The sequence below is a fragment of the Rhinoderma darwinii genome, unplaced genomic scaffold, assembly GCF_050947455.1.
Source record: "Rhinoderma darwinii isolate aRhiDar2 unplaced genomic scaffold, aRhiDar2.hap1 Scaffold_788, whole genome shotgun sequence".
Classification (NCBI taxonomy): domain Eukaryota; kingdom Metazoa; phylum Chordata; class Amphibia; order Anura; family Rhinodermatidae; genus Rhinoderma; species Rhinoderma darwinii.
In genome coordinates, this window is record NW_027464352.1 from 61,847 (window position 1) to 88,369 (window position 26,523).

General features: G+C 41.9%; 109 pseudogenes; all 109 read right to left on the minus strand.

Moving 5' to 3' along the window:
• Positions 1-331: 331 nt before the first annotated feature.
• On the minus strand, positions 332-450 carry LOC142731443 (5S ribosomal RNA; annotated as a pseudogene).
• Positions 451-517: 67 nt separating this feature from the next.
• LOC142731236 (5S ribosomal RNA) lies at positions 518-636 on the minus strand (annotated as a pseudogene).
• A 67-nt stretch (positions 637-703) lies between these two features.
• LOC142731112 (5S ribosomal RNA) lies at positions 704-822 on the minus strand (annotated as a pseudogene).
• Positions 823-889: 67 nt separating this feature from the next.
• LOC142731444 (5S ribosomal RNA) lies at positions 890-1,008 on the minus strand (annotated as a pseudogene).
• Positions 1,009-1,075: 67 nt separating this feature from the next.
• On the minus strand, positions 1,076-1,194 carry LOC142731045 (5S ribosomal RNA; annotated as a pseudogene).
• A 67-nt stretch (positions 1,195-1,261) lies between these two features.
• LOC142731044 (5S ribosomal RNA) lies at positions 1,262-1,380 on the minus strand (annotated as a pseudogene).
• A 67-nt stretch (positions 1,381-1,447) lies between these two features.
• Positions 1,448-1,566, minus strand: LOC142731137 (5S ribosomal RNA; annotated as a pseudogene).
• Positions 1,567-1,633: 67 nt separating this feature from the next.
• On the minus strand, positions 1,634-1,752 carry LOC142731335 (5S ribosomal RNA; annotated as a pseudogene).
• Positions 1,753-1,819: 67 nt separating this feature from the next.
• On the minus strand, positions 1,820-1,938 carry LOC142731253 (5S ribosomal RNA; annotated as a pseudogene).
• Positions 1,939-2,005: 67 nt separating this feature from the next.
• LOC142731446 (5S ribosomal RNA) lies at positions 2,006-2,124 on the minus strand (annotated as a pseudogene).
• A 67-nt stretch (positions 2,125-2,191) lies between these two features.
• LOC142731260 (5S ribosomal RNA) lies at positions 2,192-2,310 on the minus strand (annotated as a pseudogene).
• Positions 2,311-2,377: 67 nt separating this feature from the next.
• Positions 2,378-2,496, minus strand: LOC142731388 (5S ribosomal RNA; annotated as a pseudogene).
• Positions 2,497-2,563: 67 nt separating this feature from the next.
• Positions 2,564-2,682, minus strand: LOC142731234 (5S ribosomal RNA; annotated as a pseudogene).
• Positions 2,683-2,749: 67 nt separating this feature from the next.
• LOC142731278 (5S ribosomal RNA) lies at positions 2,750-2,868 on the minus strand (annotated as a pseudogene).
• A 67-nt stretch (positions 2,869-2,935) lies between these two features.
• On the minus strand, positions 2,936-3,054 carry LOC142731262 (5S ribosomal RNA; annotated as a pseudogene).
• A 253-nt stretch (positions 3,055-3,307) lies between these two features.
• LOC142731104 (5S ribosomal RNA) lies at positions 3,308-3,426 on the minus strand (annotated as a pseudogene).
• A 67-nt stretch (positions 3,427-3,493) lies between these two features.
• LOC142731392 (5S ribosomal RNA) lies at positions 3,494-3,612 on the minus strand (annotated as a pseudogene).
• Positions 3,613-3,679: 67 nt separating this feature from the next.
• On the minus strand, positions 3,680-3,798 carry LOC142731114 (5S ribosomal RNA; annotated as a pseudogene).
• A 67-nt stretch (positions 3,799-3,865) lies between these two features.
• On the minus strand, positions 3,866-3,984 carry LOC142731182 (5S ribosomal RNA; annotated as a pseudogene).
• Positions 3,985-4,051: 67 nt separating this feature from the next.
• On the minus strand, positions 4,052-4,170 carry LOC142731269 (5S ribosomal RNA; annotated as a pseudogene).
• Positions 4,171-4,423: 253 nt separating this feature from the next.
• Positions 4,424-4,542, minus strand: LOC142731087 (5S ribosomal RNA; annotated as a pseudogene).
• Positions 4,543-4,609: 67 nt separating this feature from the next.
• Positions 4,610-4,728, minus strand: LOC142731308 (5S ribosomal RNA; annotated as a pseudogene).
• A 67-nt stretch (positions 4,729-4,795) lies between these two features.
• LOC142731227 (5S ribosomal RNA) lies at positions 4,796-4,914 on the minus strand (annotated as a pseudogene).
• Positions 4,915-4,981: 67 nt separating this feature from the next.
• On the minus strand, positions 4,982-5,100 carry LOC142731201 (5S ribosomal RNA; annotated as a pseudogene).
• Positions 5,101-5,167: 67 nt separating this feature from the next.
• LOC142731032 (5S ribosomal RNA) lies at positions 5,168-5,286 on the minus strand (annotated as a pseudogene).
• A 67-nt stretch (positions 5,287-5,353) lies between these two features.
• On the minus strand, positions 5,354-5,472 carry LOC142731133 (5S ribosomal RNA; annotated as a pseudogene).
• Positions 5,473-5,539: 67 nt separating this feature from the next.
• Positions 5,540-5,658, minus strand: LOC142731098 (5S ribosomal RNA; annotated as a pseudogene).
• A 439-nt stretch (positions 5,659-6,097) lies between these two features.
• Positions 6,098-6,216, minus strand: LOC142731311 (5S ribosomal RNA; annotated as a pseudogene).
• A 67-nt stretch (positions 6,217-6,283) lies between these two features.
• LOC142731447 (5S ribosomal RNA) lies at positions 6,284-6,402 on the minus strand (annotated as a pseudogene).
• Positions 6,403-6,469: 67 nt separating this feature from the next.
• Positions 6,470-6,588, minus strand: LOC142731028 (5S ribosomal RNA; annotated as a pseudogene).
• Positions 6,589-6,655: 67 nt separating this feature from the next.
• LOC142731183 (5S ribosomal RNA) lies at positions 6,656-6,774 on the minus strand (annotated as a pseudogene).
• Positions 6,775-7,027: 253 nt separating this feature from the next.
• On the minus strand, positions 7,028-7,146 carry LOC142731205 (5S ribosomal RNA; annotated as a pseudogene).
• A 67-nt stretch (positions 7,147-7,213) lies between these two features.
• LOC142731078 (5S ribosomal RNA) lies at positions 7,214-7,332 on the minus strand (annotated as a pseudogene).
• A 439-nt stretch (positions 7,333-7,771) lies between these two features.
• Positions 7,772-7,890, minus strand: LOC142731413 (5S ribosomal RNA; annotated as a pseudogene).
• Positions 7,891-7,957: 67 nt separating this feature from the next.
• Positions 7,958-8,076, minus strand: LOC142731093 (5S ribosomal RNA; annotated as a pseudogene).
• A 439-nt stretch (positions 8,077-8,515) lies between these two features.
• LOC142731094 (5S ribosomal RNA) lies at positions 8,516-8,634 on the minus strand (annotated as a pseudogene).
• A 67-nt stretch (positions 8,635-8,701) lies between these two features.
• Positions 8,702-8,820, minus strand: LOC142731105 (5S ribosomal RNA; annotated as a pseudogene).
• Positions 8,821-8,887: 67 nt separating this feature from the next.
• Positions 8,888-9,006, minus strand: LOC142731144 (5S ribosomal RNA; annotated as a pseudogene).
• Positions 9,007-9,073: 67 nt separating this feature from the next.
• Positions 9,074-9,192, minus strand: LOC142731268 (5S ribosomal RNA; annotated as a pseudogene).
• A 67-nt stretch (positions 9,193-9,259) lies between these two features.
• Positions 9,260-9,378, minus strand: LOC142731266 (5S ribosomal RNA; annotated as a pseudogene).
• Positions 9,379-9,445: 67 nt separating this feature from the next.
• On the minus strand, positions 9,446-9,564 carry LOC142731414 (5S ribosomal RNA; annotated as a pseudogene).
• A 67-nt stretch (positions 9,565-9,631) lies between these two features.
• On the minus strand, positions 9,632-9,750 carry LOC142731358 (5S ribosomal RNA; annotated as a pseudogene).
• Positions 9,751-9,817: 67 nt separating this feature from the next.
• Positions 9,818-9,936, minus strand: LOC142731378 (5S ribosomal RNA; annotated as a pseudogene).
• Positions 9,937-10,189: 253 nt separating this feature from the next.
• LOC142731409 (5S ribosomal RNA) lies at positions 10,190-10,308 on the minus strand (annotated as a pseudogene).
• Positions 10,309-10,950: 642 nt separating this feature from the next.
• Positions 10,951-11,069, minus strand: LOC142731342 (5S ribosomal RNA; annotated as a pseudogene).
• A 67-nt stretch (positions 11,070-11,136) lies between these two features.
• On the minus strand, positions 11,137-11,255 carry LOC142731371 (5S ribosomal RNA; annotated as a pseudogene).
• A 67-nt stretch (positions 11,256-11,322) lies between these two features.
• On the minus strand, positions 11,323-11,441 carry LOC142731448 (5S ribosomal RNA; annotated as a pseudogene).
• Positions 11,442-11,694: 253 nt separating this feature from the next.
• LOC142731206 (5S ribosomal RNA) lies at positions 11,695-11,813 on the minus strand (annotated as a pseudogene).
• Positions 11,814-11,880: 67 nt separating this feature from the next.
• LOC142731079 (5S ribosomal RNA) lies at positions 11,881-11,999 on the minus strand (annotated as a pseudogene).
• A 439-nt stretch (positions 12,000-12,438) lies between these two features.
• On the minus strand, positions 12,439-12,557 carry LOC142731415 (5S ribosomal RNA; annotated as a pseudogene).
• A 67-nt stretch (positions 12,558-12,624) lies between these two features.
• LOC142731101 (5S ribosomal RNA) lies at positions 12,625-12,743 on the minus strand (annotated as a pseudogene).
• Positions 12,744-12,810: 67 nt separating this feature from the next.
• On the minus strand, positions 12,811-12,929 carry LOC142731433 (5S ribosomal RNA; annotated as a pseudogene).
• A 67-nt stretch (positions 12,930-12,996) lies between these two features.
• Positions 12,997-13,115, minus strand: LOC142731430 (5S ribosomal RNA; annotated as a pseudogene).
• Positions 13,116-13,182: 67 nt separating this feature from the next.
• Positions 13,183-13,301, minus strand: LOC142731131 (5S ribosomal RNA; annotated as a pseudogene).
• Positions 13,302-13,554: 253 nt separating this feature from the next.
• LOC142731416 (5S ribosomal RNA) lies at positions 13,555-13,673 on the minus strand (annotated as a pseudogene).
• A 67-nt stretch (positions 13,674-13,740) lies between these two features.
• Positions 13,741-13,859, minus strand: LOC142731095 (5S ribosomal RNA; annotated as a pseudogene).
• Positions 13,860-13,926: 67 nt separating this feature from the next.
• LOC142731434 (5S ribosomal RNA) lies at positions 13,927-14,045 on the minus strand (annotated as a pseudogene).
• Positions 14,046-14,112: 67 nt separating this feature from the next.
• LOC142731366 (5S ribosomal RNA) lies at positions 14,113-14,231 on the minus strand (annotated as a pseudogene).
• Positions 14,232-14,298: 67 nt separating this feature from the next.
• Positions 14,299-14,417, minus strand: LOC142731259 (5S ribosomal RNA; annotated as a pseudogene).
• Positions 14,418-14,484: 67 nt separating this feature from the next.
• On the minus strand, positions 14,485-14,603 carry LOC142731385 (5S ribosomal RNA; annotated as a pseudogene).
• A 67-nt stretch (positions 14,604-14,670) lies between these two features.
• Positions 14,671-14,789, minus strand: LOC142731317 (5S ribosomal RNA; annotated as a pseudogene).
• A 67-nt stretch (positions 14,790-14,856) lies between these two features.
• Positions 14,857-14,975, minus strand: LOC142731124 (5S ribosomal RNA; annotated as a pseudogene).
• A 67-nt stretch (positions 14,976-15,042) lies between these two features.
• Positions 15,043-15,161, minus strand: LOC142731081 (5S ribosomal RNA; annotated as a pseudogene).
• A 67-nt stretch (positions 15,162-15,228) lies between these two features.
• Positions 15,229-15,347, minus strand: LOC142731113 (5S ribosomal RNA; annotated as a pseudogene).
• A 67-nt stretch (positions 15,348-15,414) lies between these two features.
• On the minus strand, positions 15,415-15,533 carry LOC142731449 (5S ribosomal RNA; annotated as a pseudogene).
• A 67-nt stretch (positions 15,534-15,600) lies between these two features.
• Positions 15,601-15,719, minus strand: LOC142731107 (5S ribosomal RNA; annotated as a pseudogene).
• A 67-nt stretch (positions 15,720-15,786) lies between these two features.
• On the minus strand, positions 15,787-15,905 carry LOC142731197 (5S ribosomal RNA; annotated as a pseudogene).
• Positions 15,906-15,972: 67 nt separating this feature from the next.
• Positions 15,973-16,091, minus strand: LOC142731132 (5S ribosomal RNA; annotated as a pseudogene).
• A 439-nt stretch (positions 16,092-16,530) lies between these two features.
• On the minus strand, positions 16,531-16,649 carry LOC142731451 (5S ribosomal RNA; annotated as a pseudogene).
• A 67-nt stretch (positions 16,650-16,716) lies between these two features.
• Positions 16,717-16,835, minus strand: LOC142731042 (5S ribosomal RNA; annotated as a pseudogene).
• Positions 16,836-16,902: 67 nt separating this feature from the next.
• On the minus strand, positions 16,903-17,021 carry LOC142731376 (5S ribosomal RNA; annotated as a pseudogene).
• Positions 17,022-17,088: 67 nt separating this feature from the next.
• Positions 17,089-17,207, minus strand: LOC142731149 (5S ribosomal RNA; annotated as a pseudogene).
• Positions 17,208-17,274: 67 nt separating this feature from the next.
• Positions 17,275-17,393, minus strand: LOC142731312 (5S ribosomal RNA; annotated as a pseudogene).
• A 67-nt stretch (positions 17,394-17,460) lies between these two features.
• On the minus strand, positions 17,461-17,579 carry LOC142731123 (5S ribosomal RNA; annotated as a pseudogene).
• Positions 17,580-17,832: 253 nt separating this feature from the next.
• On the minus strand, positions 17,833-17,951 carry LOC142731090 (5S ribosomal RNA; annotated as a pseudogene).
• A 253-nt stretch (positions 17,952-18,204) lies between these two features.
• On the minus strand, positions 18,205-18,323 carry LOC142731125 (5S ribosomal RNA; annotated as a pseudogene).
• A 67-nt stretch (positions 18,324-18,390) lies between these two features.
• On the minus strand, positions 18,391-18,509 carry LOC142731082 (5S ribosomal RNA; annotated as a pseudogene).
• Positions 18,510-18,576: 67 nt separating this feature from the next.
• Positions 18,577-18,695, minus strand: LOC142731310 (5S ribosomal RNA; annotated as a pseudogene).
• A 67-nt stretch (positions 18,696-18,762) lies between these two features.
• LOC142731338 (5S ribosomal RNA) lies at positions 18,763-18,881 on the minus strand (annotated as a pseudogene).
• A 67-nt stretch (positions 18,882-18,948) lies between these two features.
• LOC142731309 (5S ribosomal RNA) lies at positions 18,949-19,067 on the minus strand (annotated as a pseudogene).
• Positions 19,068-19,134: 67 nt separating this feature from the next.
• LOC142731331 (5S ribosomal RNA) lies at positions 19,135-19,253 on the minus strand (annotated as a pseudogene).
• A 253-nt stretch (positions 19,254-19,506) lies between these two features.
• On the minus strand, positions 19,507-19,625 carry LOC142731186 (5S ribosomal RNA; annotated as a pseudogene).
• A 67-nt stretch (positions 19,626-19,692) lies between these two features.
• LOC142731193 (5S ribosomal RNA) lies at positions 19,693-19,811 on the minus strand (annotated as a pseudogene).
• Positions 19,812-19,878: 67 nt separating this feature from the next.
• Positions 19,879-19,997, minus strand: LOC142731025 (5S ribosomal RNA; annotated as a pseudogene).
• A 253-nt stretch (positions 19,998-20,250) lies between these two features.
• On the minus strand, positions 20,251-20,369 carry LOC142731328 (5S ribosomal RNA; annotated as a pseudogene).
• A 67-nt stretch (positions 20,370-20,436) lies between these two features.
• LOC142731412 (5S ribosomal RNA) lies at positions 20,437-20,555 on the minus strand (annotated as a pseudogene).
• A 67-nt stretch (positions 20,556-20,622) lies between these two features.
• LOC142731026 (5S ribosomal RNA) lies at positions 20,623-20,741 on the minus strand (annotated as a pseudogene).
• A 67-nt stretch (positions 20,742-20,808) lies between these two features.
• Positions 20,809-20,927, minus strand: LOC142731397 (5S ribosomal RNA; annotated as a pseudogene).
• Positions 20,928-20,994: 67 nt separating this feature from the next.
• LOC142731145 (5S ribosomal RNA) lies at positions 20,995-21,113 on the minus strand (annotated as a pseudogene).
• A 253-nt stretch (positions 21,114-21,366) lies between these two features.
• LOC142731315 (5S ribosomal RNA) lies at positions 21,367-21,485 on the minus strand (annotated as a pseudogene).
• Positions 21,486-21,552: 67 nt separating this feature from the next.
• On the minus strand, positions 21,553-21,671 carry LOC142731150 (5S ribosomal RNA; annotated as a pseudogene).
• Positions 21,672-21,738: 67 nt separating this feature from the next.
• LOC142731154 (5S ribosomal RNA) lies at positions 21,739-21,857 on the minus strand (annotated as a pseudogene).
• Positions 21,858-21,924: 67 nt separating this feature from the next.
• On the minus strand, positions 21,925-22,043 carry LOC142731194 (5S ribosomal RNA; annotated as a pseudogene).
• Positions 22,044-22,110: 67 nt separating this feature from the next.
• Positions 22,111-22,229, minus strand: LOC142731401 (5S ribosomal RNA; annotated as a pseudogene).
• A 67-nt stretch (positions 22,230-22,296) lies between these two features.
• Positions 22,297-22,415, minus strand: LOC142731222 (5S ribosomal RNA; annotated as a pseudogene).
• Positions 22,416-22,482: 67 nt separating this feature from the next.
• LOC142731200 (5S ribosomal RNA) lies at positions 22,483-22,601 on the minus strand (annotated as a pseudogene).
• Positions 22,602-22,668: 67 nt separating this feature from the next.
• LOC142731129 (5S ribosomal RNA) lies at positions 22,669-22,787 on the minus strand (annotated as a pseudogene).
• A 67-nt stretch (positions 22,788-22,854) lies between these two features.
• Positions 22,855-22,973, minus strand: LOC142731393 (5S ribosomal RNA; annotated as a pseudogene).
• Positions 22,974-23,226: 253 nt separating this feature from the next.
• Positions 23,227-23,345, minus strand: LOC142731250 (5S ribosomal RNA; annotated as a pseudogene).
• A 67-nt stretch (positions 23,346-23,412) lies between these two features.
• Positions 23,413-23,531, minus strand: LOC142731356 (5S ribosomal RNA; annotated as a pseudogene).
• A 253-nt stretch (positions 23,532-23,784) lies between these two features.
• On the minus strand, positions 23,785-23,903 carry LOC142731083 (5S ribosomal RNA; annotated as a pseudogene).
• Positions 23,904-24,156: 253 nt separating this feature from the next.
• Positions 24,157-24,275, minus strand: LOC142731224 (5S ribosomal RNA; annotated as a pseudogene).
• A 67-nt stretch (positions 24,276-24,342) lies between these two features.
• LOC142731354 (5S ribosomal RNA) lies at positions 24,343-24,461 on the minus strand (annotated as a pseudogene).
• Positions 24,462-24,529: 68 nt separating this feature from the next.
• Positions 24,530-24,648, minus strand: LOC142731180 (5S ribosomal RNA; annotated as a pseudogene).
• A 253-nt stretch (positions 24,649-24,901) lies between these two features.
• On the minus strand, positions 24,902-25,020 carry LOC142731084 (5S ribosomal RNA; annotated as a pseudogene).
• Positions 25,021-25,274: 254 nt separating this feature from the next.
• LOC142731314 (5S ribosomal RNA) lies at positions 25,275-25,393 on the minus strand (annotated as a pseudogene).
• Positions 25,394-25,646: 253 nt separating this feature from the next.
• Positions 25,647-25,765, minus strand: LOC142731223 (5S ribosomal RNA; annotated as a pseudogene).
• A 67-nt stretch (positions 25,766-25,832) lies between these two features.
• On the minus strand, positions 25,833-25,951 carry LOC142731167 (5S ribosomal RNA; annotated as a pseudogene).
• Positions 25,952-26,204: 253 nt separating this feature from the next.
• Positions 26,205-26,323, minus strand: LOC142731367 (5S ribosomal RNA; annotated as a pseudogene).
• Positions 26,324-26,523: the final 200 nt, after the last annotated feature.

Consider the following 26,523-nt stretch of genomic DNA (forward strand, 5'->3'; position numbering starts at 1 on the left):
GTACTAGCGAGGCCTTAAGCTGGGTAACTTCTGCGATCTGACGAGAGAAGGCACATTCAGCTTAGAATGGCCATTGACGTTAAATGATTTAATCCATAGTCCTATTTAATCTATTGTGAAACAAAATCTAAACGACATAATCAAAAGTCAACCGCACCACGGATTCCCAGACAGTCTCCCACACTGGTACTAAGGAGGCGTTAAGCTGTGTAACTTCTGCGATCTAACGAGAGCAGGCACATTCAGCTTAGAATGGCCATTAACATTAAATGCTTTAATCCATAGTCCTTTTTAATCGATTGTGAAACAAAATCTAAACGACATAATAAAAAGTCAACCGCACCACGGATTCCCAGACAGTCTCCCACACTGGTACTAGCGAGGCCTTAAGCTGTGTAACTTCTGCGATCTGACGAGAGCAGGCACATTCAGCTTAGAATGGCCATTGACAGTAAAAGCCTTAATCCATAGTCCTATTTAATCTATTGTGAAACAAAATCTAAACAACATAATAAAAAGTCAACCGCACCACGGATTCCCAGACAGTCTCCCACATTGGTACTAGCGAGGCCTTAAGCTGTGTAACTTCTGCGATCTGACGAGAGCAGGGACATTCAGTTTAGAATGGCCATTGACATTAAATGCTTTAATCCATAGTCCTTTTTAATCGATTGTGAAACAAAATCTAAACGACATAATAAAAATTCAACCGCACCACGGATTCCCAGACAGTCTCCCACACTGGTACTAGCGAGGCCTTAAGCTGTGTAACTTCTGCGTTCTGACGAGAGCAGGCACATTCAGCTTAGAATGGCCATTGACGTTAAATGCTTTGATCCATAGTCCTATTTAATCTATTGTGAAACAAAATCTAAACGACATAATAAAAAGTCAACCGCACCACGGATTCCCAGACAGTCTCCCACACTGGTACTAGCGAGGCCTTAAGCTGTGTAACTTCTGCGATCTGACGAGAGCAGGCACATTCAGCTTAGAATGGCCATTGACATGAAATGCTTTAATCCATAGTCCTTTTTAATCGATTGTGAAACAAAATCTAAACGACATAATAAAAAGTCAACTGCACCACGGATTCCCAGACAGTCTCCCACACTGGTACTAGCGAGGCCTTAAGCTGTGTAACTTCTGCGATCTAACGAGAGCAGGCACATTCAGCTTAGAATGGCCATTGACATTAAATGCTTTAATCCATAGTCCTTTTTAATCGATTGTGAAACAAAATCTAAACGACATAATAAAAAGCCAACCGCACCACGGATTCCCAGACAGTCTCCCACACTGGTACTAGCGAGGCCTTAAGCTGTGTAACTTCTGCGATCTGACGAGAGCAGGCACATTCAGCTTAGAATGGCCATTGACATTAAAAGCCTTAATCCATAGTCCTATTTAATCTATTGTGAAACAAAATCTAAACAACATAATAAAAAATCAACCGCACCACGGATTCCCAGAGAGTCTCCCACACTGGTACTAGCGAGGCCTTAAGCTGTGTAACTTCTGCGATCTGACGAGAGCAGGGACATTCAGCTTAGAATGGCCATTGACATTAAATGCTTTAATCCATAGTCCTTTTTAATCGATTGTGAAACAAAATCTAAACGACATAATAAAAATTCAACCGCACCACGGATTCCTAGACAGTCTCCCACACTGGTACTAGCGAGGCCTTAAGCTGTGTAACTTCTGCGATCTGACGAGAACAGGCACATTCAGCTTAGAATGGCCATTGACGTTAAATGTTTTAATCCATAGTCCTATTTAATCTATTGTGAAACAAAATCTAAACGAAATAATAAAAAGTCAACCGCACCACGGATTCCCAGACAGTCTCCCACACTGGTACTAGCGAGGCATTAAGCTGTTTAACTTCTGCGATCTAACGAGAGCATGCACATTCAGCTTAGAATGGCCATTGACATTAAATGCTTTAATCCATAGTCCTTTTTAATCGATTGTGAAACAAAATCTAAACGACATAATAAAAAGTCAACCGCACCACGGATTCCCAGACAGTCTCCCACACTGGTACTAGCGAGGCCTTAAGCTGTGTAACTTCTGCGATCTGACGAGAGCAGGCACATTCAGCTTAGAATGGCCATTGACATTAAAAGCCTTAATCCATAGTCCTATTTAATCTATTGTGAAACAAAATCTAAACAACATAATAAAAAATCAACCGCACCACGGATTCCCAGAGAGTCTCCCACACTGGTACTAGCGAGGCCTTAAGCTATGTAACTTCTGCGATCTGACGAGAGCAGGGACATTCAGCTTAGAATGGCCATTGACATTAAATGCTTTAATCCATAGTCCTTTTTAATCGATTGTGAAACAAAATCTAAACGACATAATAAAAATTCAACCGCACCGCGGATTCCTAGACAGTCTCCCACACTGGTACAAGCGAGGCCTTAAGCTGTGTAACTTCTGCGATCTGACGAGAGCAGGCACATTCAGCTTAGAATGGCCATTGACGTTAAATGTTTTAATCCATAGTCCTATTTAATCTATTGTGAAACAAAATCTAAACGAAATGATAAAAAGTCAACCGCACCACGGATTCCCAGACAGTCTCCCACACTGGTACTAGCGAGGCATTAAGCTGTGTAACTTCTGCGATCTGACGAGAGCAGGCACATTCAGCTTAGAATGGCCATTGACATTAAAAGCCTTAATCCATAGTCCTATTTAATCTATTGTGAAACAAAATCTAAACAACATAATAAAAAGTCAACCGCACCACGGATTCCCAGACAGTCTCCCACACTGGTACTAGCGAGGCCTTAAGCTATGTAACTTCTGCGTTCTAACGAGAGCAGGCACATTCAGCTTAGAATGGCCATTGAGATTAAAGGCTTTAATCCATAGTCCTTTTTAATCGATTGTGAAACAAAATCTAAACGACATAATAAAAACTCAACCGCACCACGGATTCCCAGACAGTCTCCGACACTGGTACTAGCGAGGCCTTAAGCTGTGTAACTTCTGCGATCTGACGAGAGCAGGCACATTCAGCTTAGAATGGCCGTTGACATTAAAAGCCTTAATCCATAGTCCTATTTAATCTATTGTGAAACAAAATCTAAACAACATAATAAAAAGTCAACCGCACAACGGATTACCAGACAGTCTCCCACACTGGTACTAGCGAGGACTTAAGCTATGTAACTTCTGCGTTCTGACGAGAGAAGGCACATTCAGCTTAGAATGGCCATTGACGTTAAATGCTTTAATCCATAGTCCTTTTTAATCGATTGTGAAACAAAATCTAAACGACATAATAAAAAGTCAACCGCACCACGGATTCCCAGACAGTCTCCCACTCTGGTACTAGCGAGGCCTTAAGCTGTGTAACTTCTGCGATCTGACGAGAGCAGGCACTTTCAGCTTAGAATGGCCATTGACATTAAATGCTTTAATCCATAGTCCTTTTTAATCGATTGTGAAACAAAATCTAAACGACATAATAAAAAGTCAACAGCACCACGGATTCCCAGACAGTCTCCCACACTGGTACTAGCGAGGCCTTAAGCTGTGTAACTTCTGCGATCTGACGAGAGCAGGCACATTCAGCTTAGAATGGCCATTGACATTAAATGCTTTAATCCATAGTCCTTTTCAATCGATTGTGAAACAAAATCTAAACGACATAATAAAAAGTAAACCGCACCACGGATTCCCAGACAGTCTCCCACACTAGTACTAGCGAGGCCTTAAGCTGTGTAACTTCTGCGATCTGACGAGAGCAGGCACATTCAGCTTAGAATGGCCATTGACATTAAATGCTTTAATCCATAGTCCTTTTAAATCGATTGTGAAACAAAATCTAAACGACATAATAAAAAGTCAACCGCACCACGGATTCCCAGACAGTCTCCCACAATGGTACTAGCGAGGCCTTAAGCTGTGTAACTTCTGCGATCTGACGAGAGCAGGCACATTCAGCATAGAATGGCCATTGACATTAAATGCTTTAATCCATAGTCCTTTTTAATCGATTGTGAAACAAAATCTAAACGACATAATAAAAAGTCAACCGCACCACGGATTCCCAGACAGTCTCCCACACTGGTACTAGCGAGGCGTTAAGCTGTGTAACTTCTGCGATCTGACGAGAGCAGGAACATTCAGCTTAGAATGGCCATTGACATTAAATGCATTAATCCATAGTCCTTTTTAATCGATTGTGAAACAAAATCTAAACAACATAATAAAAATTCAACCGCACCACGGATTCCCAGACAGTCTCCCACACTGGTACTAGCAAGGCGTTAAGCTGTGTAACTTCTGCGATCTGACGAGAGCAGGCACATTCAGCTTAGAATGGCCATTGACATTAAAAGCCTTAATCCATAGTCCTATTTAATCTATTGTGAAACAAAATTTAAACAACATAATAAAAAGTCAACTGCACCACGGATTCCCAGACAGTCTCCCACACTGGTACTAGCGAGGCCTTAAGCTGTGTAACTTCTGCGATCTGACGAGAGCAGGGACATTCAGCTTAGAATGGCCATTGACTTTAAATACTTTAATCCATAGTCCTTTTTAATCGATTGTGAAACAAAATCTAATCGACATAATAAAAATTCAACCGCACCACGGATTCCCAGACAGTCTCCCACACTGGTACTAGCGAGGCCATAAGCTGTGTAACTTCTGCGATCTGACGAGAGCAGGCACATTCAGCTTAGAATGGCCATTGACGTTAAATGCTTTAATCCATAGTCCTATTTAATCTATTGTGAAACAAAATCTAAACGACATAATAAAAAGGCAACCGCACCACGGATTCCCAGACAGTCTCCCACACTGGTACTAGCGAGGCCTTAAGCTGTGTAACTTCTGCGATCTGACGAGAGCAGGCACATTCAGCTTAGAACGGCCATTGACGTTAAATGCTTTAATCCATAGTCCTATTTAATCTATTGTGAAACAAAATCTAAACGACATAATAAAAAGTCAACCGCACCACGGATTCCCAGACAGTCTCCCACACTGGTACTAGCGAGGCCTTAAGCTGTGTAACTTCTGAGTTCTGACGAGAGCAGGCAGATTCAGCTTAGAATGGCCATTGACGTTAAATGCTTTAATCCATAGTCCTATTTAATCTATTGTGAAACAAAATCTAAACGACATAATAAAAAGTCAACCGCACCACGGATTCCCAGACAGTCTCCCACACCGGTACTAGCGAGGCCTTAAGCTGTGTAACTTCTGCGATCTGACGAGAGCAGGCACATTCAGCTTAGAATGGCCATTGACGTTAAATGCTTTAATCCATAGTCCTATTTAATCCACTGTGAAACAAAATCTAAACGACATAATAAATAGTCAACCGCACCACGGATTCCCAGACAGTCTCCCACACTGGTACTAGCGAGGCCTTAAGCTGTGTATCTTCTGCGATCTGACGAGAGCAGGCACATTCAGCTTAGAATGGCCATTGACATTAAATGCTTTAATCCATAGTCCTTTTTAATCGATTGTGAAACAAAATCTAAACGACATAATAAAAAGTCAACCGCACCACGGATTCCCAGACAGTCTCCCACACTGGTACTAGCGAGGCCTTAACCTGTGTAACTTCTGCGTTCTGACGAGAGCAGGCACATTCAGCTTAGAATGGCCATTGACGTTAAATGCTTTAATCCATAGTCCTATTTAATCTACTGTGAAACAAAATCTAAACGACATAATAAAAATTCAACCGCACCACGGATTCCCAGACAGTCTCCCACACTGGTACTAGTGAGGCATTAAGCTGTGTAACTTCTGCGATCTAACGAGGGCAGGCACATTCAGCTTAGAATGGCCATTGACATTAAATGCGTTAATCCATGGTCCTTTTTAATCGATTATGAAACAAAATCTAAACGACATAATAAAAAGTCAACCGCACCACGGATTTCCAGACAGTCTCCCACACTGGTACTAGCGAGGCCTTAAGCTGTGTAACTTCTGCGATATGACGAGAGCAGGGACATTCAGCTTAGAATGGCCATTGACATTAAATGCTTTAATCCATAGTCCTTTTTAATCGATTGTGAAACAAAATCTAAACGACATAATAAAAATTCAACCGCACCACGGATTCCCAGACAGTCTCCCACAATGGTACTAGCGAGGCCTTAAGCTGTGTAACTTCTGCGTTCTGACGAGAGCTGGCACATTCAGCTTAGAATGGCCATTGACGTTAAATGCTTTAATCCATAGTCCTATCTAATCTATTGTGAAACAAAATCTAAACGACATAATAAAAAGTCAACCGCACCACGGATTCCCAGACAGTCTCCCACACTGGTACTAGCGAGGCCTTAAGCTGTGTAACTTCTGCGATCTGACGAGAGCAGGCACATTCAGCTTAGAATGGCCATTGACATTAAATGCTTTAATCCATAGTCCTTTTTAATCGATTGTGAAACAAAATCTAAACGACATAATAAAAAGTCAACCGCACCACGGATTCCCAGACAGTCTCCCACACTGGTACTAGCGAGGCCTTAAGCTGTGTAACTTCTGCGATCTGACGAGAGCAGGCATATTCAGCTTAGAATGGCCATTGACATTAAATGCTTTAATCCATAGTCCTTTTTAATCGATTGTGAAACAAAATCTAAACGACATAATAAAAAGTCAACCGCACCACGGATTCCCAGACAGTCTCCCACACTAGTACTAGCGAGGCCTTAAGCTGTGTAACTTCTGCGATCTGACGAGATCAGGGACATTCAGCTTAGAATGGCCATTGACATTAAATGCTTTAATCCATAGTCCTTTTTAATCGATTGTGAAACAAAATCTAAACAACATAATAAAAATTCAACCGCTCCACGGATTCACAGACAGTCTCCCACACTGGTATTAGCGAGGCCTTAAGCTGTGTAACTTCTGTGATCTGACGAGAGCAGGGACATTCAGCTTAGAATGGCCATTGACATTAAATGCTTTAATCCATAGTCCTTTTTAATCGATTGTGAAACAAAATCTAAACGACATAATAAAAAGTCAACCGCACCACGGATTCCCAGACAGTCTCCCACACTGGTACTAGCGAGGCCTTAAGCTGTGTAACTTCTGCGATCTGACGAGAGCATGCACATTCAGCTTAGAATGGCTATTGACGTTAAATGCTTTAATCCATAGTCCTATTTAATCGATTGTGAAACAAAATCTAAACGACATAATAAAAAGTCAACCGCACCACGGATTCCCAGACAGTCTCCCACACTGGTACTAGCGAGGCCTTAAGCTGTGTAACTTCTGCGATCTGACGAGAGCAGGGACATTCAGCTTAGAATGGCCATTGACATTAAATGCTTTAATCCATAGTCCTTTTTAATCGATTGTGAAACAAAATCTAAACGACATAATAAAAATTCAACCGCACCACGGATTCCCAGACAGTCTCCCACACTGGTACTAGCGAGGCGTTAAGCTGTGTAACTTCTGCGATCTAACGAGAGCAGGGACATTCAGCTTAGAATGGCCATTGACAATAAAGGCTTTAATCCATAGTCCTTTTTAATCGATTGTGAAACAAAATCTAAACGACATAATAAAAATTCAACCGCACCACGGATTCACAGACAGTCTCCCACACTGGTATTAGCAAGGCCTTAAGCTGTGTAACTTCTGCGATCTGACGAGGGCAGGGACATTCAGCTTAGAATGGCCATTGACATGAAACGCTTTAATCCATAGTCCTTTTTAATCGATTGTGAAACAAAATCTAAACGACATAATAAAAATTCAACCGCACCACGGATTCCCAGACAGTCTCCCACACTGGTACTAGCGAGGCCTTAAGCTGTGTAACTTCTGCGATCTGACGAGAGAAGGCACATTCAGCTTAGAATGGCCATTGACGTTAAATGCTTTAATCCATAGTCCTATTTAATCGATTGTGAAACAAAATCTAAACGACATAATAAAAAGTCAACCGCACCACGGATTCCCAGACAGTCTCCCACACTGGTACTAGCGAGGCCTTAAGCTGTGTAACTTCTGCGCTCTGACGAGAGCAGGCACATTCAGCTTAGAATGGCCATTGACATTAAAAGCCTTAATCCATAGTCCTATTTAATCTATTGTGAAACAAAATCTAAACGACATAATAAAAATTCAACCGCACCACGGATTCACAGACAGTCTCCCACACTGGTATTAGCAAGGCCTTAAGCTGTGTAACTTCTGCGATCTGACGAGAGCAGGGACATTCAGCTTAGAATGGCCATTGACATGAAACGCTTTAATCCATAGTCCTTTTTAATCGATTGTGAAACAAAATCTAAACGACATAATAAAAATTCAACCACACCACGGATTCCCAGACAGTCTCCCACACTGGTACTAGCGAGGCCTTAAGCTGTGTAACTTCTGCGATCTGACGAGAGAAGGCACATTCAGCTTAGAATGGCCATTGACGTTAAATGCTTTAATCCATAGTCCTATTTAATCGATTGTGAAACAAAATCTAAACGACATAATAAAAAGTCAACCGCACCACGGATTCCCAGACAGTCTCCCACACTGGTACTAGCGAGGCCTTAAGCTGTGTAACTTCTGCGCTCTGACGAGAGCAGGCACATTCAGCTTAGAATGGCCATTGACATTAAAAGCCTTAATCCATAGTCCTATTTAATCTATTGTGAAACAAAATCTAAACAACATAATAAAAAGTCAACCGCACCACGGATTCCCAGACAGTCTCCCACAATGGTACTAGCGAGGCCTTAAGCTGTGTAACTTCTGCGATCTGACGAGAGCAGGGACATTCAGCTTAGAATGGCCATTGACATAAAATGCTTTAATCCATAGTCCTTTTTAATCGATTGTGAAACAAAATCTAAACGACATAATAAAAATTCAACCGCACCACGGATTCCCAGACAGTCTCCCACACTGGTACTAGCGAGGCCTTAAGCTGTGTAACTTCTGCGATCTGACGAGAGCAGGCACATTCAGCTTAGAATGGCCATTGATGTTAAATGCTTTAATCCATAGTCCTATTTAATCTATTGTGAAACAAAATCTAAACGACATAATAAAAAGTCAACCGCACCACGGATTCCCAGACAGTCTCCCACACTGGTACTAGCGAGGCGTTAAGCTGTGTAACTTCTGCGATCTGACGAGAGCAGGCACATTCAGCTTAGAATGGCCATTGACATTAAAAGCCTTAATCCATAGTCCTATTTAATCTATTGTGAAACAAAATCTAAACAACATAATAAAATATCAACCGCACCACGGATTCCCAGACAGTCTCCCACACTGGTACTAGCGAGGCCTTAAGCTGTGTAACTTCTGCGATCTGACGAGAGCAGGGACTTTCAGCTTAGAATGGCCAATGACATTAAATGCTTTAATCCATAGTCCTTTTTAATCGATTGTGAAACAAAATCTAAACGACATAATAAAAATTCAACCGCACCACGGATTCCCAGACAGTCTCCCACACTGGTACTAGCGAGGCCTTAAGCTGTGTAACTTCTGCGATCTGACGAGAGAAGGCACATTCAGCTTAGAATGGCCATTGACGTTAAATGCTTTAATCCATAGTCCTATTTAATCGATTGTGAAACAAAATCTAAACGACATAATAAAAAGTCAACCGCACCACGGATTCCCAGACAGTCTCCCACACTGGTACTAGCGAGGCCTTAAGCTGTGTAACTTCTGCGCTCTGACGAGAGAAGGCACATTCAGCTTAGAATGGCCATTGACATTAAAAGCCTTAATCCATAGTCCTATTTAATCTATTGTGAAACAAAATCTAAACAACATAATAAAAAGTCAACCGCACCACGGATTCCCAGACAGTCTCCCACAATGGTATGAGCGAGGCCTTAAGCTGTGTAACTTCTGCGATCTGACGAGAGCAGGGACATTCAGCTTAGAATGGCCATTGACATAAAATGCTTTAATCCATAGTCCTTTTTAATCGATTGTGAAACAAAATCTAAACGACATAATAAAAATTCAACCGCACCACGGATTCCCAGACAGTCTCCCACACTGGTACTAGCGAGGGCTTAAGCTGTGTAACTTCTGCGATCTGACGAGAGAAGGCACATTCAGCTTAGAATGGCCATTGACATTAAATGCTTTAATCCATAGTCCTTTTTAATCGATTGTGAAACAAAATCTAAACGACATAATAAAAATTCAACCGCACCACGGATTCCCAGACAGTCTCCCACACTGGTACTAGCGAGGCCTTAAGCTGTGTAACTTCTGCGTTCTGACGAGAGCATACACATTCAGCTTAGAATGGCCATTGACGTTAAACGCTTTAATCCATAGTCCTATTTAATCTATTGTGAAACAAAATCTAAACGACATAATAAAAAGTCAACCGCACCACGGATTCCCAGACAGTCTCCCACACTGGTACTAGCGAGGCCTTAGGGTATGTTCACACGGCGGGGGTCCGTAACGGCTGAAATTACGGGGATGTTTCAGCCTGAAAACATCCCCGTAAATTCAGCCGTACCGGCATGTGCAGGCGCTTGAACGCCGCGTCAATTACGGCCGTAATTAGCGCTGCTATTCATTGGAGTCAATGAATAGCGGCTCCAATTACGGCCAAAGAAGTGACAGGTCACTTCTTCTACGCGGGCGTCTATTTACGCGCCGTCATTTGACAGCGGCGCGTAAATATACGCCTCGTGTGAACAGACAAACGTCTGCCCATTGCTTTCAATGGGCAGATGTTTGTCGGCGCTATTTTCAGACGTAATTCGGGGCAAAAACACCCGATTTACGTCCGTAAATAGGCCGTGTGAACATACCCTAAAGCTGTGTAACTTCTGCGATCTGACGAGAGCAGGCACATTCAGCTTAGAATGCCCATTGACATTAAATCCTTTAATCCATAGTCCTATTTAATCTATTGTGAAACAAAATCTAAGCGACATAATAAAAAGTCAACCGCACCACGGATTCCCAGACAGTCTCCCACACTGGTACTAGCGAGGCGTTAAGCTGTGTAACTTCTGCGATCTAACGAGAGCAGGCACATTCAGCTTAGGATGGCCATTGACATTAAATGCTTTAATCCATAGTCCTTTTTAATCGATTGTGAAACAAAATCTAAACGACATAATAAAAAGTCAACCGCACCACGGATTCCCAGACAGTCTCCCACACTGGTACTAGCGAGGCGTTAAGCTGAGTAACTTCTGCGATCTAACGAGAGCAGGCACATTCAGCTTAGAATGGCCATTGACATTAAATGCTTTAATCCATAGTCCTTTTTAATCGATTGTGAAACAAAATCTAAACGACATAATAAAAAGTCAACCGCACCACGGATTCCCAGACAGTCTCCCACACTGGTACTAGCGAGGCCTTAAGCTGTGTAACTTCTGCGATCTGACGAGAGCAGGCACATTCAGCTTAGAATGGCCATTGACATTAAATGCTTTAATCCATAGTCCTTTTTAATCGATTGTGAAACAAAATCTAAACGACATAATAAAAAGTCAACCGCACCACGGATTCACAGACAGTCTCCCACACTGGTATTAGCGAGGCCTTAAGCTGTGTAACTTCTGTGATCTGACGAGAGCAGGGACATTCAGCTTAGAATGGCCATTGACATTAAATGCTTTAATCCATAGTCCTTTTTAATCGATTGTGAAACAAAATCTAAACGAAATAATACAAAGTCAACCGCACCACGGATTCCCAGACAGTCTCCCACACTGGTACTAGCGAGGCCTTAAGCTGTGTAACTTCTGCGATCTGACGAGAGCATGCACATTCAGCTTAGAATGGCTATTGACGTTAAATGCTTTAATCCATAGTCCTATTTAATCGATTGTGAAACAAAATCTAAACGACATAATAAAAAGTCAACCGCACCACGGATTCCCAGACAGTCTCCCACACTGGTACTAGCGAGGCCTTAAGCTGTGTAACTTCTGCGATCTGACGAGAGCAGGGACATTCAGCTTAGAATGGCCATTGACATTAAATGCTTTAATCCATAGTCCTTTTTAATCGATTGTGAAACAAAATCTAAACGACATAATAAAAATTCAACCGCACCACGGATTCCCAGACAGTCTCCCACACTGGTACTAGCGAGGCGTTAAGCTGTGTAACTTCTGCGATCTAACGAGAGCAGGGACATTCAGCTTAGAATGGCCATTGACTATAAAGGCTTTAATCCATAGTCCTTTTTAATCGATTGTGAAACAAAATCTAAACGACATAATAAAAATTCAACCGCACCACGGATTCACAGACAGTCTCCCACACTGGTATTAGCAAGGCCTTAAGCTGTGTAACTTCTGCGATCTGACGAGAGCAGGGACATTCAGCTTAGAATGGCCATTGACATTAAACGCTTTAATCCATAGTCCTTTTTAATCGATTGTGAAACAAAATCTAAACGACATAATAAAAATTCAACCGCACCACGGATTCCCAGACAGTCTCCCACACTGGTACTAGCGAGGCCTTAAGCTGTGTAACTTCTGCGATCTGACGAGAGAAGGCACATTCAGCTTAGAATGGCCATTGACGTTAAATGCTTTAATCCATAGTCCTATTTAATCGATTGTGAAACAAAATCTAAACGACATAATAAAAAGTCAACTGCACCACGGATTCCCAGACAGTCTCCCACACTGGTACTAGCGAGGCCTTAAGCTGTGTAACTTCTGCGCTCTGACGAGAGCAGGCACATTCAGCTTAGAATGGCCATTGACATTAAAAGCCTTAATCCATAGTCCTATTTAATCTATTGTGAAACAAAATCTAAACAACATAATAAAAAGTCAACCGCACCACGGATTCCCAGACAGTCTCCCACACTGGTACTAGCGAGGGCTTAAGCTGTGTAACTTCTGCGATCTGACGAGAGAAGGCACATTCAGCTTAGAATGGCCATTGACATTAAATGCTTTAATCCATAGTCCTTTTTAATCGATTGTGAAACAAAATCTAAACGACATAATAAAAATTCAACCGCACCACGGATTCCCAGACAGTCTCCCACACTGGTACTAGCGAGGCCTTAAGCTGTGTAACTTCTGCGATCAGACGAGAGCATGCACATTCAGCTTAAAATGGCCATTGACGTTAAATGCTTTAATCCATAGTTCTATTTAATCTATTGTGAAACAAAATCTAAACGACATAATAAAAAGTCAACCGCACCACGGATTCCCAGACAGTCTCCCACACTGGTACTAGCGAGGCCTTAAGCAGTGTAACTTCTGCGATCTGACGAGAGCAGGCACATTCAGCTTAGAATGGCCATTGACATTAAGAGCCTTAATCCATAGTCCTATTTAATCTATTGTGAAACAAAATCTAAACAACATAATAAAAAGTCAACCACACCACAGATTCCCAGACAGTCTCGCACACTGGTACTAGCGAGGCCTTAAGCTGTGTAACTTCTGCGATCTGACGAGAGCAGGGACATTCAGCTTAGAATGGCCATTGACATTAAATGCTTTAATCCATAGTCCTTTTTAATCGATTGTGAAACAAAATCTAAACGACATAATAAAAATTCAACCGCACCACGGATTCCCAGACAGTCTCCCACACTGGTACTAGCGAGGCCTTAAGCTGTGTAACTTCTGCGATCTGACGAGAGAAGGCACATTCAGCTTAGAATGGCCATTGACGTTAAAGGCTTTAATCCATAGTCCTATTTAATCGATTGTGAAACAAAATCTAAACGACATAATAAAAAGTCAACCGCACCACGGATTCCCAGACAGTCTCCCACACTGGTACTAGCGAGGCCTTAAGCTGTGTAACTTCTGCGCTCTGACGAGAGCAGGCACATTCAGCTTAGAATGGCCATTGACATTAAAAGCATTAATCCATAGTCCTATTTAATCTATTGTGAAACAAAATCTAAACAACATAATAAAAAGTCAACCGCACCACGGATTCCCAGACAGTCTCCCACACTGGTACTAGCGAGGGCTTAAGCTGTGTAACTTCTGCGATCTGACGAGAGAAGGCACATTCAGCTTAGAATGGCCATTGACATTAAATGCTTTAATCCATAGTCCTTTTTAATCGATTGTGAAACAAAATCTAAACGACATAATAAAAATTCAACCGCACCACGGATTCCCAGACAGTCTCCCACACTGGTACTAGCGAGGCCTTAAGCTGTGTAACTTCTGCGATCAGACGAGAGCATGCACATTCAGCTTAGAATGGCTATTGACGTTAAATGCTTTAATCCATAGTTCTATTTAATCTATTGTGAAACAAAATCTAAACGACATAATAAAAAGTCAACCGCACCACGGATTCCCAGACAGTCTCCCACACTGGTACTAGCGAGGCCTTAAGCAGTGTAACTTCTGCGATCTGACGAGAGCAGGCACATTCAGCTTAGAAAGGCCATTGACATTAAAAGCCTTAATCCATAGTCCTATTTAATCTATTGTGAAACAAAATCTAAACAACATAATAAAAAGTCAACCACACCACAGATTCCCAGACAGTCTCCCACACTGGTACTAGCGAGGCCTTACGCTGTGTAACTTCTGCGATCTGACGAGAGCAGGGACATTCAGCTTAGAATGGCCATTGACATTAAATGCTTTAATCCATAGTCCTTTTTAATCGATTGTGAAACAAAATCTAAACGACATAATAAAAAGTCAACCGCACCATGGATTCCCAGACAGTCTCCCACACTGGTACTAGCGAGGCCTTAAGCTGTGTAACTTCTGCGATCTGACGAGAGCAGGGACATTCAGCTTAGAATGGCCACTGACATTAAATGCTTTATTCCATAGTCCTTTTTAATCGATTGTGAAACAAAATCTAAACGACATAATAAAAAGTCAACCGCACCACGGATTCCCAGACAGTCTCCCACACTGGTACTAGCGAGGCCTTAAGCTGTGTAACTTCTGCGATCTGACGAGAGCAGGCACATTCAGCTTAGAATGGCCATTGATATTAAAAGCTTTAATCCATAGTCCTATTTAATCTATTGTGAAACAAAATCTAAACAACATAGTAAAAAGTCAACCGCACCACGGATTCCCAGACAGTCTCCCACACTGGTACTAGCGAGGCCTTAAGCTGTGTAACTTCTGCGATCTGACGAGAGCAGGGACATTCAGCTTAGAATGGCCATTGACATTAAATGCTTTAATCCATAGTCCTTTTTAATCGATTGTGAAACAAAATCTAAACGACATAATAAAAATTCAACCGCACCACGGATTCCCAGACAGTCTCCCACACTGGTACTAGCGAGGCCTTAAGCTGTGTAACTTCTGCGTTCTGACGAGAGCAGGCACATTCAGCTTAGAATGGCCATTGACGTTAAATGCTTTAATCCATAGTCCTATTTAATCTATTGTGAAACAAAATCTAAACGACATAATAAAAAGTCAACCGCACCACGGATTCCCAGACAGTCTCCCACACTGGTACTAGCGAGGCCTTAAGCTGTGTAACTTCTGCGATCTGACGAGAGCAGGCACATTCAGCTTAGAATGGCCATTGACATTAAATGCTTTAATCCATAGTCCTTTTTAATCGATTGTGAAACAAAATCTAAACGACATAATAAAAAGACAACCGCACCACGGATTCCCAGACAGTCTCCCACACTGGTACTAGCGAGGCCTTAAGCTGTGTAACTTCTGCGATCTGACGAGAGCAGGCACATTCAGCTTAGAATGGCCATTGACGTTAAATGCTTTAATCCATAGTCCTATTTAATCTATTGTGAAACAAAATCTAAACGACATAATAAAAAGTCAACCGCACCACGGATTCCCAGACAGTCTCCCACACTGGTACTAGCGAGGCCTTAAGCTGTGTAACTTCTGCGATCTGACGAGACCAGGCACATTCAGCTTAGAATGGCCATTGACATTAAATGCTTTAATCCATAGTCCTTTTTAATCGATTGTGAAACAAAATCTAAACGACATAATAAAAAGTCAACCGCACCACGGTTTCCCAGACAGTCTCCCACACTGGTACTAGCGAGGCCTTAAGCTATGTAACTTCTGCGATCTGACGAGAGCAGGCACATTCAGCTTAGAATGGCCATTGACAGTAAATGCTTTAATCCATAGTCCTTTTTAATCGATTGTGAAACAAAATCTAAACGACATAATAAAAAGTGAACCGCACCACGGATTCACAGACAGTCTCCCTCACTGGTACTAGCGAGGCCTTAAGCTGTGTAACCTCTGCGATCTGACGAGAGCAGGGACATTCAGCTTAGAATTGCCATTGACATTAAACGCTTTAATCCATAGTCCTTTTTAATCGATTGTGAAACAAAATCTAAACGACATAATAAAAATTCAACCGCACTACGGATTACCAGACAGTCTCCCACACTGGTACTAGCGAGGCCTTAAGCTGTGAAACTTCTGCGATCTGACGAGAGCATGCACATTCAGCTTAGAATGGCCATTGATGTTAAATGCTTTAATCCATAGTCCTATTTAATCGATTGTGAAACAAAATCTAAACGACATAATAAAAAGTCAACCGCACCACGGATTCCCAGACAGTCTCCCACACTGGTACTAGCGAGGCCTTAAGCTGTGTAACTTCTGCGATCTGACGAGAGCAGGCACATTCAGCTTAGAATGGCCATTGACATTAAAAGCCTTAATCCATAGTCCTATTTAATCTATTGTGAAAGAAAATCTAAACAACATTATAAAAAGTCAACCGCACCACGGATTCCCAGACAGTCTCCCACACTGGTACTAGCGAGGCCTTAAGCTGTGTAACTTCTGCGATCTAACGAGAGCAGGCACATTCAGCTTAGAATGGCCATTGACATTAAATGCTTTAATCCATAGTCCTATTTAATCGATTGTGAAACAAAATCTAAACGACATAATAAAAAGTCACCCGCACCACGGATTCCCAGACAGTCTCCCACACTGGTACTAGCGAGGCCTTAAGCTGTGTAACTTCTGCGATCTGACGAGAGCAGGCACATTCAGGTTAGAATGGCCATTGACATTAAAAGCCTTAATCCATAGTCCTATTTAATCTATTGTGAAACAAAATCTAAACAACATAATAAAAAGTCAACCACACCACGGATTCCCAGACAGTCTCCCACACTGGTACTAGCGAGGCCTTAAGCTGTGTAACTTCTGCGATCTGACGAGAGCAGGGACATTCAGCTTAGAATGGCCATTGACATTAAATGCTTTAATCCATAGTCATTTTTAATCGATTGTGAAACAAAATCTAAACGACATAATAAAAAGTCAACCGCACCACGGATTCCCAGACAGTCTCCCACACAGGTACTAGCGAGGCCTTAAGCTGTGTAACTTCTGCGTTCTGACGAGAGCATACACATTCAGCTTAGAATGGCCATTGACGTTAAATGCTTTAATCCATAGTCCTATTTAATCTATTGTGAAACAAAATCTAAACGACATAATAAAAAGGCAACCGCACCACGGATTCCCAGACAGTCTCCCACACTGGTACTAGCGAGGCCTTAAGCTGTGTAACTTCTGCGATCTGACGAGAGCAGGCACATTCAGCTTAGAATGGCCATTGACATTAAATGCTTTAATCCATAGTCCTTTTTAATCGATTGTGAAACAAAATCTAAACGACATAATAAAAAGTCAACCCCACCATGGATTCCCAGACAGTCTCCCACACTAGTACTAGCGAGGCCTTAAACTGTGTAACTTCTGCGATCTGACGAGAGCAGGGACATTCAGCTTAGAATGGCCATTGACATTAAATGCTTTATTCCATAGTCCTTTTTAATCGATTGTGAAACAAAATCTAAACGACATAATAAAAAGTCAACCGCACCACGGATTCCCAGACAGTCTCCCACACTGGTACTAGCGAGGCCTTAAGCTGTGTAACTTCTGCGATCTGACGAGAGCAGGCACATTCAGCTTAGAATGGCCATTAACATTAAAAGCCTTAATCCATAGTCCTATTTAATCTATTGTGAAACAAAATCTAAACAACATAATAAAAAGTCAACCGCACCACGGATTCCCAGACAGTCTCCCACACTGGTACTAGCGAGGGCTTAAGCTGTGTAACTTCTGCGATCTGACGAGAGGAGGCACATTCAGCTTAAAATGGCCATTGACATTAAATGCTTTAATCCATAGTCCTTTTTAATCGATTGTGAAACAAAATCTAAACGACATAATAAAAAGTCAACCGCACCACGGATTCCCAGACAGTCTCCCACACTGGTACTAGCGAGGCCTTAAGCTGTGTAACTTCTGCGATCTGACGAGAGCAGGCACATTCAGCTTAGAATGGCCATTGATATTAAAAGCCTTAATCCATAGTCCTATTTAATCTATTGTGAAACAAAATCTAAACAACATAGTAAAAAGTCAACCGCACCACGGATTCCCAGACAGTCTCCCACACTGGTACTAGCGAGGCCTTAAGCTGTGTAACTTCTGCGATCTGACGAGAGCAGGGACATTCAGCTTAGAATGGCCATTGACATTAAATGCTTTAATCCATAGTCCTTTTTAATCAATTGTGAAACAAAATCTAAACGACATAATAAAAATTCAACCGCACCACGGATTCCCAGACAGTCTCCCACACTGGTACTAGCGAGGGCTTAAGCTGTGTAACTTCTGCGTTCTGACGAGAGCAGGCACATTCAGCTTAGAATGGCCATTGACGTTAAATGCTTTAATCCATAGTCCTATTTAATCTATTGTGAAACAAAATCTAAACGACATAATAAAAAGACAACCGCACCATAGATTCCCAGACAGTCTCCCACACTGGTACTAGCGAGGCCTTAAGCTGTGTAACTTCTGCGATCTGACGAGAGCAGGCACATTCAGCTTAGAATGGCCATTGACATTAAATGCTTTAATCCATAGTCCTTTTTAATCGATTGTGAAGCAAAATCTAAACGACATAATAAAAAGTCAACCGCACCACGGTTTCCCAGACAGTCTCCCACACTGGTACTAGCGAGGCCTTAAGCTGTGTAACTTCTGCGATCTGACGAGAGAAGGCACATTCAGCTTAGAATGGCCATTGACATTAAATGCTTTAATCCATAGTCCTTTTTAATCGATTGTGAAACAAAATCTAAACGACATAATAAAAAGTCGACCGCACCACGGATTCACAGACAGTCTCCCACACTGGTACTAGCGAGGCCTTAAGCTGTGTAACTTCTGCGATCTGACGAGAGCAGGGACATTCAGCTTAGAATGGCCATTGACATTAAATGCTTTAATCCATAGTCCTTTTTAATCGATTGTGAAACAAAATCTAAACGACATAATAAAAATTCAACCGCACCACGGATTCCCAGACAGTCTCCCACACTGGTACTAGCGAGGCCTTAAGCTGTGAAACTTCTGCGATCTGACGAGAGCATGCACATTCAGCTTAGAATGGCCATTGACGTTAAATGCTTTAATCCATAGTCCTATTTAATCGATTGTGAAACAAAATCTAAACGACATAATAAAAAGTCAACCGCACCACGGATTCCCAGACAGTCTCCCACACTGGTACTAACGAGGCCTTAAGCTGTGTAACTTCTGTGATCTAACGAGAGCAGGCACATTCAGCTTAGAATGGCCATTGACATTAAATGCTTTAATCCATAGTCCTTTTTAATCGATTGTGAAACAAAATCTAAACGCCATAATAAAAAGTCAACCGCACCACGGATACCCAGACAGTCTCCCACACTGGTACTAGCGAGGCCTTAAGCTGTGTAACTTCTGCGATCTGACGAGAGCAGGCACATTCAGCTTAGAATGGCCATTGACATTAAATGCTTTAATCCATAGTCCTTTTTAATCGATTGTGAAACAAAATCTAAACGACATAATAAAAAGTCAACCGCACCACGGATTCCCAGACAGTCTCCCACACTGGTACTAGCGAGGCCTTAAGCTGTGTAACTTCTGCGATCTGACGAGAGCAGGCACATTCAGCTTAGAATGGCCATTGACATTAAATGCTTTAATCCATAGTCCTTTTTAATCGATTGTGAAACAAAATCTAAACGACATAATAAAAAGTCAACCGCACCACGGATTCCCAGACAGTCTCCCACACTGGTAATAGCGAGGCCTTAAGCTGTGTAACTTCTGCGATGTTGCGAGAGCAGGGACATTCAGCTTAGAATGGCCATTGACATTAAATGCTTTAATCCATAGTCCTTTTTAATCTATTGTGAAACAAAATCTAAACGACATAATAAAAAGTCAACCGCACCACAGATTCCCAGACAGTCTCCCACACTGGTACTAACGAGGCCTTAAGCTGTGTAACTTCTGTGATCTAACGAGAGCAGGCACATTCAGCTTAGAATGGCCATTAACATTAAATGCTTTAATCCATAGTCCTTTTTAATCGATTGTGAAACAAAATCTAAACGCCATAATAAAAAGGCAACCGCACCACGGATACACAGACAGTCTCCCACACTGGTACTAGCGAGGCCTTAAGCTGTGTAACTTCTGCGATCTGACGAGAGCAGGCACATTCAGCTTAGAATGGCCATTGACATTAAATGCTTTAATCCATAGTCCTTTTTAATCGATTGTGAAACAAAATCTAAACGACATAATAAAAAGTCAACCGCACCACGGATTCCCAGACAGTCTCCCACACTGGTACTAGCGAGGCCTTAAGCTGTGTAACTTCTGCGATCTGACGAGAGCAGGCACATTCAGCTTAGAATGGCCATTGACATTAAATGCTTTAATCCATAGTCCTTTTTAATCGATTGTGAAACAAAATCTAAACGACATAATAAAAAGTCAACCGCACCACGGATTCCCAGACAGTCTCCCACACTGGTAATAGCGAGGCCTTAAGCTGTGTAACTTCTGCGATCTGGCGAGAGCAGGGACATTCAGCTTAGAATGGCCATTGACATTAAATGCTTTAATCCATAGTCCTTTTTAATCGATTGTGAAACAAAATCTAAACGACATAATAAAAATTCAACCGCACCACGGATTCCCAGACAGTCTCCCACACTGGTACTAGCGAGGCCTTAAGCTGTGTAACTTCTGCGATCTGACGAGAGCAGGCACATTCAGCTTAGAATGGCCATTGATGTTAAATGCTTTAATCCATAGTCCTATTTAATCTATTGTGAAACAAAATCTAAACGACATAATAAAAAGGCAACCGCACCACGGATTCCCAGACAGTCTCCCACACTCTTACTAGCGAGGCGTTAAGCTGTGTAACTTCTGCGATCTAACGAGAGCAGGGACATTCAGCTTAGAATGGTCATTGACATTAAAGGCTTTAATCCATAGTCCTTTTTAATCGATTGTGAAACAAAATCTAAACGACATAATAAAAATTCAACCGCACCACGGATTCCCAGACAGTCTCCCACACTGGTACTAGCGAGGCCTTAAGCTGTGTAACTTCTGCGTTCTGACTAGAGCAGGCACATTCAGCTTAGAATGGCCATTGACGTTAAATGCTTTAATCCATAGTCCTATTTAATCTATTGTGAAACAAAATCTAAACGACATGATAAAAAGTCAACCACACCACGGATTCCCAGACAGTCTCCCACACTGGTACTAGCGAGGCCTTAAGCTGTGTAACTTCTGCGATCTGACGAGAGCAGGGACATTCAGCTTAGAATGGCCATTGACATTAAATGCTTTAATCCATAGTCCTTTTTAATCGATTGTGAAACAAAATCTAAACGACATAATAAAAATTCAACAGCACCACGGATTCCCAGACAGTCTCCCACACTGGTACTAGCGAGGCCTTAAGCTGTGTAACTTCTGCGATCTGACGAGAGCAGGCACATTCAGCTTAGAATGGCCATTGACATTAAATGCTTTAATCCATAGTCCTTTTTAATCGATTGTGAAACAAAATTTAAACGACATAATAAAAAGTCAACCGCACCACGGATTCCCAGACAGTCTCCCACACTGGTACTAGCGAGGCCTTAAGCTGTGTAACTTCTGCGATCTGATGAGAGCAGGCACATTCGGCTTAGAATTGCCATTGACATTAAATGCTTTAATCCATAGTCCTTTTTAATCGATTGTGAAACAAAATCTAAACGACATAATAAAAATTCAACCGCACCACGGATTCCCAGACAGTCTGCCACACTGGTACTAGCGAGGCCTTAAGTTGTGTAACTTCTGCGTTCTGACGAGAGCAGGCACATTCAGCTTAGAATGGCCATTGACATTAAAAGCCTTAATCCATAGTCCTATTTAATCTATTGTGAAATAAAATCTAAACAACATAATAGAAAGTCAACCACACCACGGATTCCCAGACAGTCTCCCACACTGGTACTAGCAAGGCCTTAAGCTGTGTAACTTCTGCGATCTGACGAGAGCAGGGACATTCAGCTTAGAATGGCCATTGACATTAAATGCTTTAATCCATAGTCCTTTTTAATCGATTGTGAAACAAAATCTAAACGACATAATAAAAATTCAACAGCACCACGGATTCCCATACAGTCTCCCACACTGGTACTAGCAAAGCCTTAAGCTGTGTAACTTCTGCGATCTGACGAGAGCAGGCACATTCAGCTTAGAATGGCCATTGACATTAAATGCTTTAATCCATAGTCCTTTTTAATCGATTGTGAAACAAAATCTAAACGACATAATAAAAAGTCAACCGCACCACGAATTCCCAGACAGTCTCCCACACTGGTACTAGCGAGGCCTTAAGCTGTGTAACTTCTGCAATCTGACGAGAGCAGGCACATTCAGCTTAGAATGGCCATTGACATTAAAAGCCTTAATCCATAGTCCTATTTAATCTATTGTGAAACACAATCTAAACAACATAATAAAAAGTCAACCGCACCACGGATTCCCAGACAGTCTCCCACACTGGTACTAGCGAGGGCTTAAGCTGTGTAACTTCTGCGAACTGACGAGAGCAGGGACATTCAGCTTAGAATGGCCATTGACATTAAATGCTTTAATCCATAGTCCTTTTTAATCGATTGTGAAACAAAATCTAAACGACATAATAAAAATTCAACCGCACCACGGATTCCCAGACAGTCTCAAACGCTGGTACTAGCGAGGCCTTAAGCTGTGTAACTTCTGCGTTCTGACGAGAGCAGGCACATTCAGCTTAAAATGGCCATTAACATTAAAAGCCTTAATCCATAGTCCTATTTAATCTATTGTGAAACAAAATCTAAACAACATAATAAAAAGTCAACCGCACCACGGATTCCCAGACAGTCTCCCACACTGGTACTAGCGAGGGCTTAAGCTGTGTAACTTCTGCGATCTGACGAGAGCAGGGACATTCAGCTTAGAATGGCCATTGACATTAAATGCTTTAATCCATAGTCCTTTTTAATCGATTTTGAAACAAAATCTAAACGACATAATAAAGAGTCTACCGCACCACGGATTCCCAGACAGTCTCCCACACTGGTACTAGCGAGGCCTTAAGCTGTGTAACTTCTGCGATCTGACGAGAGAAGGCACATTCAGCTTAGAATGGCCATTGACATTAAATGCTTTAATCCATAGTCCTTTTTAATCGATTGTGAAACAAAATCTAAACGACATAATAAAAAGTCAACCTCACCACGGATTCCCAGACTGTCTCCCACACTGGTACCAGCGAGGCCTTAAGCTGTGTAACTTCTGCGATCTGCCGAGAGCAGAGACATTCAGCTTAGAATAGCCATTGACATTAAATGCTTTAATCCATAGTCCTATTTAATCGATTGTGAAACAAAATCTAAACGACATAATAAAAAGTCAACCGCACCACGGATTCCCAGACAGTCTCCCACACTGGTACTAGCGAGGCCTTAAGCTGTGTAACTTCTGCGATCTGACGAGAGCAGGGACATTCAGCTTAGAATGGCCATTGACATTAAATGCTTTAATCCATAGTCCTTTTAAATCGATTGTGAAACAAAATCTAAACGACATAATAAAAATTCAACCGCACCACGGATTCCCAGACAGTCTCCCACACTGGTACTAGCGAGGCGTTAAGCTGTGTAACTTCTGTGATCTAACGAGAGCATGCACATTCAGCTTAGAATGGCCATTGACATTAAATGCTTTAATCCATAGTCCTTTTTAATCGATTGTGAAACAAAATCTAAACGCCATAATGAAAAGTCAACCGCACCACGGATTCCCAGCCAGTCTGCCACACTGGTACTAGCGAGGCCTTAAGCTGTGTAACTTCTGCGATCTGACGAGAGCAGGCACATTCAGCTTAGAATGGCCATTGACATTAAAACCCTTAATCCATAGTCCTATTTAATCTATTGTGAAACAAAATCTAAAAAACATAATAAAAAGTCAACCACACCACGGATTCCCAGACAGTCTCCCACACTGGTACTAGCAAGGCCTTAAGCTGTGTAACGTCTGCGATCTGACGAGAGCAGGGACATTCAGCTTAGAATGGCCATTGACATTAAAATGCTTTAATCCATAGTCCTTTTTAATCGATTGTGAAACAAAATCTAAACGACATAAAAAAAATTCAACAGCACCACGGATTCCCAGACAGTCTCCCACACTGGTACTAGCGAGGCCTTAAGCTTTGTAACTTCTGCGATCTGACGAGAGCAGGCACATTCAGCTTAGAATGGCCATTGACATTAAATGCTTTAATCCATAGTCCTTTTTAATCGATTGTGAAACAAAATCTAAACGACATAATAAAAAGTCAACCGCACCACGGATTCCCAGACAGTCTCCCACACTGGTACTAGCGAGACGTTAAGCTGTGTAACTTCTGCGATCTAACGAGAGCAGGCACATTCAGTTTAGAATGGCCATTGACATTAAAAGCCTTAATCCATAGTCCTATTTAATCTATTGTGAAACAAAATCTAAACAACATAATAAAAAGTCAACCGCACCACGGATTCCCAGACAGTCTCCCACACTGGTACTAGCGAGGCCTTAAGCTGTGTAACTTCTGCGATCTGACGAGAGCAGGGACATTCAGCTTAGAATGGCCATTGACATTAAATGCTTAAATCCATAGTCCTTTTTAATCGATTGTGAAACAAAATCTAAACGACATAATAAAAATTCATCCGCACCACGGATTCCCACACAGTCTCCAACGCTGGTACTAGCGAGGCCTTAAGCTGTGTAACTTCTGCGATCTAACGAGAGCAGGCACATTCAGCTTAGAATGGCCATTGACATTAAATGCCTTAATCCATAGTCCCTATTTAATCTATTGTGAAACAAAATCTAAACAACATAATTAAAAGTCAACCGCACCACGGATTCCCAGACAGTCTCACACACTGGTACTAGCGAGGCCTTAAGCTGTGTAACTTCTGCGATCTGACGAGAGCAGGGACATTCAGCTTAGAATGGCCATTGACATTAAATGCTTTAATCCATAGTCCTTTTTAATCGATTGTGAAACAAAATCTAAACGACATAATAAAAATTTAACTGCACCACGGATTCCCAGACAGTCTCCAACGCTGGTACTAGCGAGGCCTTAAGCTGTGTAACTTCTGCGTTCTGACGAGAGCCGGCACATTCAGCTTAGAATGGCCATTGACATTAAAACCCTTAATCCATAGTCCTATTTAATCTATTGTGAAATAAAATCTAAACAACATAATAAAAAGTCAACCACACCACGGATTCCCAGACAGTCTCCCACACTGGTACTAGCAAGGCCTTAAGCTGTGTAACTTCTGCGATCTGACGAGAGCAGGGACATTCAGCTTAGAATGGCCATTGACATTAAATGCTTTAATCCATAGTCCTTTTTAATCGATTGTGAAACAAAATCTAAACGACATAATAAAAATTCAACAGCACCACGGATTCCCAGACAGTCTCCCACACTGGTACTAGCGAGGCCTTAAGCTGTGTAACGTCTGCGATCTGACGAGAGCAGGGACATTCAGCTTAGAATGGCCATTGACATTAAATGCTTTAATCCATAGTCCTTTTAATCGATTGTGAAACAAAATCTAAACGACATAATAAAAATTTAACTGCACCACGGATTCCCAGACAGTCTCCAACGCTGGTACTAGCGAGGCCTTAAGCTGTGTAACTTCTGCGTTCTGACGAGAGCCGGCACATTCAGCTTAGAATGGCCATTGACATTAAAAACCCTTAATCCATAGTCCTATTTAATCTATTGTGAAATAAAATCTAAACAACATAATAAAAAGTCAACCACACCACGGATTCCCAGACAGTCTCCCACACTGGTACTAGCAAGACCTTAAGCTGTGTAACTTCTGCGATCTGACGAGAGCAGGGACATTCAGCTTAGAATGGCCATTGACATTAAATGCTTTAATCCATAGTCCTTTTTAATCGATTGTGAAACATACGACATAATAAAATTCAACAGCACCACGGATTCCCAGACAGTCTCCCCACTGGTACTAGCGAGGCCTTAAGCTGTGTAACGTCGCGATCTGACGAGAGCAGGGACATTCAGCTTAGAATGGCCATTGACATTAAAATGCTTTAATCCATAGTC